The sequence below is a fragment of the Canis lupus genome, chromosome 27 (genome assembly GCF_011100685.1).
Source record: "Canis lupus familiaris isolate Mischka breed German Shepherd chromosome 27, alternate assembly UU_Cfam_GSD_1.0, whole genome shotgun sequence".
NCBI lineage: Eukaryota > Metazoa > Chordata > Mammalia > Carnivora > Canidae > Canis > Canis lupus.
Window position 1 is genome coordinate 19,021,365 of NC_049248.1, and position 7,918 is coordinate 19,029,282.

Here is a 7,918-nt window from a genome sequence, read left to right on the forward strand (position 1 = left end):
AAATACTTCTATAAAAGTGATGTTAGCTAATTCCTCTAAAAACAAAAGCAGTGGAAAAAGTTACTTTACTAAAAAAGGTCTGTGCTTTTTGTCCACATGATATATTTATACTCATTCAGGTCTATTCATACTAAAGTCAATCAGTATTCCAGTTATTTTATTGCGATTTGCCTATCTTGAAATAGACCACAAGAGAAAAATCAGAATTTTCTTTTTTGAGCTCTAGTTTCATATTTAAAAATATATGCAACTGAAACATATTATTTTCCACTACCACTAAGATAAGTCTCCTATAGAAACATTCAAAGGATTCATTGGATTTTTCACTTTTTTATCTGGTTGTTTGGGTTTCATGACTGTATAGGCACAGCTTGAATTTATAGTGATAAATTTTGTCAAGATGCAACTATCCCTCCTAAGACAGCAAACTGTTTGAAGGGAAATGAGTGTTCTGGTCCCTTAGAAGCAAAAATTGGACTGGATCTGAAACAACAATTGTGTAATTTTCAAAATTAGCCATCAAAGTATAGAATCTGGGGTTTCATGATAATGGAAAAATAATTTCTCAAATTCTTGAGAATCCTGAAACTCATAGGCATGATTATCAGGAGGCTGGGACACATAGGCCTACTATGATCACCTCAAACATTACAGAACAGTTTTCAAGCTTTTCAGATGTCATCATTCGCATTCTTTTTCAGGCACATTCTCAGCCTCTCAAGACAATGGTGTTTGTACACGAAGCACATGACATGAAGTTTCATCAGGTTAACTTGACACAATCCACTACAAAGCAACACTTTTTTTTTTTTTTTTAATGATCTGTGTTTAAAGAGTCTAAAGAGAAAAACCTAATAACTGGTGACAACATTAGAAAATTGAGGAGAACAAAGTTAGTTACAAGTCAGTGATAGAGTCAGAGTAATATTTGTGTGTTCTTTTTTTTTCATGATATATGTTTAAATTTTTTTTTAAATTTTTATTTATTTATGATAGTTACAGAGAGAGAGAGAGGCAGAGACACAGGCAGAGGGAGAAGCAGGCTCCATGCAGGCAGCCCGACGTGGGATTCGATCCCGGGTCTCCAGGATCGCGCCCTGGGCCAAAGGCAGGCGCCAAACCGCTGCGCCACCCAGGGATCCCTATTTGTGTGTTCTGAGAGCTTACAGGCTTTTCTACTTTCCCTGCCTTCTATTTTAAACAATTTAATTGTCAATTGTAAATTGAGGGGATGTATCACTTGCATGACCTTAGGTTTCTTCAATGCATTATTTCTTATTTACTTTTTTTTCAAGTTTTTATTTAAATTCCAGTTAGTTGACATACAATGTGATATTAGTTTCAGTGAATGCAAGATTTTTTAATGAAGAGGCATTAACCCACACAGTGTGTTTAATTTCACACTTGAGTTAATGCCCAAGAACTGTATATGAAGAGGGTGAATACTATCTAATCCAAAATATTTTTATTATCTTTCTATTTTCATGTAGTTAATGTCAATTTTCTTTAAGACAGACATTAGAAGATCTTCTTTAAAAGGTTCTTATTATGGAAAACTTCAGACATATACAAAAGGAGAGAATTATATAATGAACCCAATATACTCTGGTCAGCCTGACCTCTTGTCAATATGTGATTGATCATTTCTTCTGTCAGCTACTCATCTTCTCTCCACCTCTGCTGGGTTGGATCCCTGATATTACATTGTTTCTTCTGTAAATATTTCATTTCTCTAATGATTCTATTATCATACTATAAAAATAGTAATTTGCTAGGATTGTCAAATATCTAATTCACATTTCTTCCCCCCAACCCACCCCCCAGTTTGTCTATTTGAAAAAGGGCCAAATAAAGCCCATATATTGTGGTGTGCTAATATTTCTTTTTAGTTTCCTTATGTTTTCTGGCATAAAGATGGTCATAGATATATTTTCTTACATAGTGACCTTTACCTTACTCTTATACAGTTAAAGGGAAATATGGTTTTTAATTGATATTCTATCTTAGTAATACCAAGTGAAACAATAAGTAGAATGGTCAATTTTATGATATCTGAGCCTAAGGATCATTTGCTTAAAAAATTCTGGTTTACTTATTTATTTCCCTTTTTGTTCAAATCTTTTCTTATTCTGTACATGTAGGAATAAATGATAAATATAAATTTACATGCTGATATATTTAATGTCTTGATAGATATCTTTTAAAAAATAACCTTCAGGTTAAAATACTCAACTAAAACCATGATCTGCTGTTGTTGATACTTTATAGGCCATACTAATTATACATTTTCTACTTTTATCAAGATCTTTAATTTGGTTCATGGTTTATCTTGATTATGAATTAAGATTCTTTCTCTGAACCATGGAGATAGAAAATAAAGCTGTCAGAAGATATTTATGTACATTAGTTAGACATAATTTATATAATTAATTGTAACTGGGGCTGCAGTTGTTAGAAATCAGTTAAAACTAAATAACCCACTAATTATTTTACTTACTTTTATAAAAAAATTAATTGTTTATACTTGGTTTTGTTTTAGATACGCATTTGATTTTAAAAAGACTTTTGAGTGAATAGTTTCTACTCACAAAGAAGGAGTTGGAATTCTTTTTCCTCCTTGAAATACTTAATTCACTTATCCAGGGCATGAATTATGCATGGGATTTAAAAGGTAAGAGATTTATGCGATCTCAAGGGAAACTGGAGTGTTGAAGATGGGATTTAAGAGTACCCTCTATTAATGATGCCTTCTTATTTGCTAATGAGCATGAAGAGTGAGAATTGGAAGTAGATAATATTACTCTTATTATTGCTTAATGGGCACCTAATTTATTTAGACAAATGGAGATTTTGTTTGTTACAGAATGCGTTAAATAATGTAAGCTATTTTTCTCTGTTCTGATTAAACATATTCTCTTAAATTACCCTGATTCTTCAAAAAATAGACATTGTTGCCTTTGTAAAGGAAATAGAATGCAACATTATATCTTCAGCTGAATTTTCTAATATGCTCAGCAATTGAAGTTGCTTTCATAAATAGATTTTCTGTTAAAATTCTGAATAGCAAATAATATACAGAGAAAATAGTGATTCATGCCATCATTATGCCTTCTTCATATAATAGGTCTCTAAACAAAATTCCCATGAGCAATGATGGGTCTTTAGGAAATCAGCTAATACTTAAAAGACACAAGATATGTTATAGGCATATTTATAAGCACTTTATATTCATTAACCTAATCCTTATAACAATCCTAACAAGAAATTACTATAATTATAATCTCAATTTTTACAGATGACAAAACTGAGGGATAGAAAGTTTTAATGATTTATAGGCAGTCACAAAACTAGTTCTCACCAAGGCAGTCTGGCTCCAGAGACTTCCTTTTATGTTTGACACCACATGACATAACAAACAGAAAGCCTATTAGCGGTTAAATAAAATAGCCTGGGATTGGGAAGAGGATTGACTGCAAGGTAGAATGAAGGAGTCAGTTGTTTGGTATAGTGGAAATATACAGAACCTTAATTGTGTCCATAGCAAGCAACATGAGTGTAAATGTCAAAACTCATCAAACTGTACATGTAAAATGGATATATCTTACTATATGTAAATTATACCTCAATAAAGTTAATTTGTAAAAAAAAAAAGTGTCAAAACTAACTTTATGGCTCATTGTATAGTAAATTTTGGCAATTTTTGAATGCAGTGTTTTCTTTTTTGTGTGTGTGTGTGGTACAGATATATCCAAATTTTTTAGCTTTTAATGAGATAGAGAGACATTTCATAAAATTTAACTTAATATGCCTTAACATATTTGTGAGGTAGTTAGGTAAACAATACTACCCATTTTAATACATAGTAAACAGAAGCATGGGTAAATGACATACTCATACTTTAAAAGCAATAAGAATCGAATGAACCATAGAGGCTTCGGTCTTTCTTTCTAGCCTAATCAAAGGAAAAAATTTTAAACTTTAAAATTTTTCTTTAAAAAAAAATACATCATTTAAGATTTGGTCTTTCTTTCTTATACTTTCTTGATTAACAGATTAATACATCTCCCAAAGTTGACATTCTTTTCTTCCATAATATGGTAAACTGGGTACAAAGCTTAATTCAAGCTTTGCCTCTGCTTCTACCTGAATTAGTACAAAATTAAGCCATTATCTTGTGAGAATAAAATTATATTTGACATTTTTATCTTAGGCTGCAAAAACGAAAACAAGCAAGCAAACAATAACAACAAAAACTTGAAATAGGCTTCTCAAATGATGTAAATTCATCCCTTACAAGGAAGTAGAAGGTAGACACTACCATAAGGAAAAAGATGCTTAGTTAATGGAAGTTAAATTTAAAAGTACAGTTACAATAATGAGGCTTAACTTCTGAAAATAGGCTTTATTCACCTCCCTAAAATAACCAATAATCACACTATGAGTTAGGTTTCTTTACTATTGTTTCCTTACTGAGTTTTTAACTACATCAGCTAAAATACAAAAATCCATTAATAATCTAAATTATCAGTTGTGGTCTTTCTGGAAATTCTTAACCATATATTTGTCTCAAAAAGTTCTGCTTTTGTTTTTTAAGTGATGAATTGTATTAGTCTATGTCACTGCATTTCTATAACAAAATAATGAATGGTACAGCTAGTGTAAGCAAACATAAATCCAATTGAACTACCAGCTTAAAAAATACTTTGGTTCTTCAGGAAAAAAATTAGCAAAACAAAAAAACTGTTTAACAAGTCTGTTCACTTTCATAACTGTAATCTAAAATCTTTGTTACATGATACAGGTTACTACAGAAGAACTAAACCATGTAGTGATGAATGAACATACATGAAAGAATATGTGCAATCAATAGATCTGGAGAAAAACTAGAGTGAAAATGCTAAGTAGAACAAATTGGTCTAAAATTATCAATTCCTTTCCTCTAAAAAAAATACTGAGTCTACCAAGAAAATACAAAAACATAAGGCTGTAAGTAAATAATAGTTGTGTGTCGGCTATTACAGTGCAGGTTATACTCAAGGCCACATACATCCTGCTTCACTGCTGCTTGCACACTCCTGAGTTTTGATCCTTCTTTAAATCATAATCTGGATCATTTTCCTCATCTCCTTCTTCTTCTCCTTCCTCATCTGCTTCTTTACCCTCTTCATCATAATCATCATCATCATCTTCAGTGGCTTTTCCAGTAAAGTAAAATACTGATCATGTAAAAAGTGACCAATTTCAAAGTCTGCAACCAGGATAGCTTCAGCAGCAGCATCCAAATCTCCAATCTCAGGAAAGTCAGGAGGGGCAAAAAAATTAAAGAAAGCATCATTGGAAACTGTTTGGTCACAGTACAAACTGCCCCACGTTCTCATGTTTCTGTTTCTTCTTAATGGTTTTCAAAGTGGCATTCTTTCCTTTTTTTCCAATCTATCTGGCACCCTATACAACCCATAATTTCTGGTCCATTAAAAGAAAAGGGACCAAAATCATCTGGTTCTGACCTCATCCTATATGTCTTTGTCAACACTTCATTTGTGAAATATTCATTGGGTTCAAAGTGAAATTCTAAGAGAAAACTTATAGGCTGGGCAGCATCTGAGAACTTCACTGTAATATCTTTCAAGTTCTTCAGAATAGGTTCCTCATGTTCCTGTACCACATCACTGAGCAAGTCAACGTTCTTAAAAACAGTCAACCAAAATTCAGGAATTCCCTTGCGGGTCTTCTTTTTCTTCATCCTTTTTCTCATCTTCAAGCTTGGCTTTTTTCTTTTAGCTCCTCTGAAATTTTGTCCTCCTCATCTGGTTTCCATTCACATTCTTCTTCCATAGGTTCATAAATTGCATTAGTGATCTCAGATCACTTATCAGATAGAGAACAGCATATTTTCTTCCAAGATCATGAACTTCCTCATAGAATTTGGCTTTTATCTGTGCACATTTAACTTGAAGATTTTTGAGAGCATTCACTCGTCTTCTAACTACTCTAGACAGGTTGTCCATATCTGCCATGTTGTAAGAACTCCAAATATCAGTGGCTAACATGGCAAGCCAGTTTGGAGGGGGCGTGTGGCAGGCAGGGGAAGCTGGGCAGGCAGTGAATCAGGGTGGGGCAGGAACAGCAGGAGGCAGCACTGGCAGCAGATAGCTCTAAAAAAGGAGTGCAGTGTTTTCTATATAACCTATAACTGATAGATAAAAAATACTGCTCTTTGCATCACCTGGGTGGCTCAGGCAGTTAAGCCACGGACTCCTGATTTTGGCTCAGAGTATGATCTTGGGGTGGTGAAATGGAGTCCTACATGGGGCTGATGCTAGGTGTGGAGCCTGCTTAAGATTCGCTCTCTCTCCTCTCTGTGCCACAACCCCCCCCCCCCCCCCCCCCCCCCCCCCCCGCCAAATACTGCCCTTAAAAGTTACCAAATACACAACCCTTTGAAATGCAATAGAATAGTTAGCACAATCTCTATGGAATGTATCATAAAGTGGCTCTGTGACTAAAGATTAGCTTCAGGTCTTCTGTGTTCCATACTGATTTTCTTTGCTTGTTCTATCACAGCAAAGGAAACCCTACCAAACAGATCATGATTTTGTTTCTCCTTTTCATTCTGTCTCTTTTGTCCATATCTTTTCACCCTTTCTTATTAGATTTATTTATTTATTTATTTATTTATTTATTTATTTATTTATTTATTGTCACTGGAGTGATATCTTTAGTATTAAGAATAGTGCCCATTATTTCTAGTCATGTTTTTGTCTTAAAATTTATAGTAACATGACTACACCATTTTTTCTTAGTTGATATTTGTATAGCATATCTTTTACTGGCCTTTTGTTTCAGCCTTTCAGTGTCCTCTATCTTATAAGGACATGCACTTGTATTTGGTTTTGCTTTTTCATTTTTCATATAATGGGAATATTTCATTTATTTTTATTTAATCACTGATATATTTGAGTTTACATTTACCATCTATTTTTTTTAAATTCATTCCATCTAAGTTCTTTTTTCCTTTCTTTTATTTTCTTCTTTTTGATTGATACTTTTTTTTTAATTTTTCCTTCTCTGCCTCTTGTTAGTTTTACATTGCATTACTATGGTTTTCCTGTTTATGTTGAGATTACAATATGTATATCTTAATATAATCTAGCTATAAAATATAACTTTTACCATTCCCTAGTCATGCTAGGAATTTAAACATTTAAAATTTCATTTTAGGGATCCCTGGGTGGCGCAGCGGTTTGGCACCTGCCTTTGGCCCAGGGCGCGATCTTGGAGACCCGGGATCAAGTCCCACATCGGGCTCCCTGCAAGGAGCCTGCTTCTCCCTCTGCCTGGGTCTCTGCCTCTCTCTCTCTCTCTCTCTCTCTGTGACTATCATAAATAAATAAAATCTTAAAAAATAAAATAAAATTTCATTTTACTTTTTCTATTTTTTTAAAAGATTTTATTTATTTATTTATTCATGAGAGACACAGAGAGAGAGAGGCAGAGACATAGGCAGGCAGAGGGAGAAGCAGGCTCCATGCAGGGAGCCCGACATGGGACTAGATCCCAGGACCCCAGGATAAGGCCCTGGGCCGAAGGCAGTGCCAAACCGCTGAGCCACTCAGGCTGCCCCCTTTTCTATTTTTTATATATTATTGTCATAATTTCAATTCTACATACATGTTTGAACCTAACAGAAATGATTATTTTGCTCAGTTAGCATTAATTTATATTTACTATATGACTTAACTCTTTCCGTTGTTCTCTTTATTTCTTACTCTGAGGTCATTTTAACTCATCTGGAGTCATTTTTTCTTTTGCCAAAGAAATCCCTTTAGTATTTTCTTGTAGGGCAGGTCTCTGGCAATACTTTTTTTTGGAGTTTTATTTTTTTGAAAAAGTCTTTATTTTGCTTTCATTTTGGATT

The 7,918-nt window shown here is 33.6% G+C and overlaps 1 pseudogene; it reads right to left on the minus strand.

Moving 5' to 3' along the window:
• Positions 1-5,055: 5,055 nt before the first annotated feature.
• On the minus strand, positions 5,056-6,017 carry LOC100687563 (annotated as a pseudogene).
• Between the last annotated feature and the right edge of the window lie 1,901 nt (positions 6,018-7,918).